Source organism: Athene cunicularia, assembly GCF_003259725.1.
Source record: "Athene cunicularia isolate RWA chromosome 5 unlocalized genomic scaffold, athCun1 chr5_part1, whole genome shotgun sequence".
Lineage (NCBI taxonomy): Eukaryota > Metazoa > Chordata > Aves > Strigiformes > Strigidae > Athene > Athene cunicularia.
In genome coordinates, this window is record NW_020799101.1 from 9782550 (window position 1) to 9782881 (window position 332).

Here is a 332-nt window from a genome sequence, read left to right on the forward strand (position 1 = left end):
CACAGGGCAGGGCTGGTCCAGAGCTTACTCAGGGCATCGGAGGGAGAGTTGAGCCCATTCAAACCTCCCTCATACTCTGGTTAAAATGCAGAAGTGGTGCTTGTTTTACTTCTGCCCAGTGACTAAGGAAACGCTCGGTCAGGCTCTGACTGGGATACGGCAGCTCCTCACATGCCTAGAATTCCACGTGGCCCTGAAAAAGAAATAAATATTAAGATTATATAATAATAAAAAAGCAGTACAAGCACCTGTAAATTATTAATATAAAATTAAAATCCATCAATAAATAATAATAAACCCAAACACCACACACTTTCCGCTAAAGGGGGGGG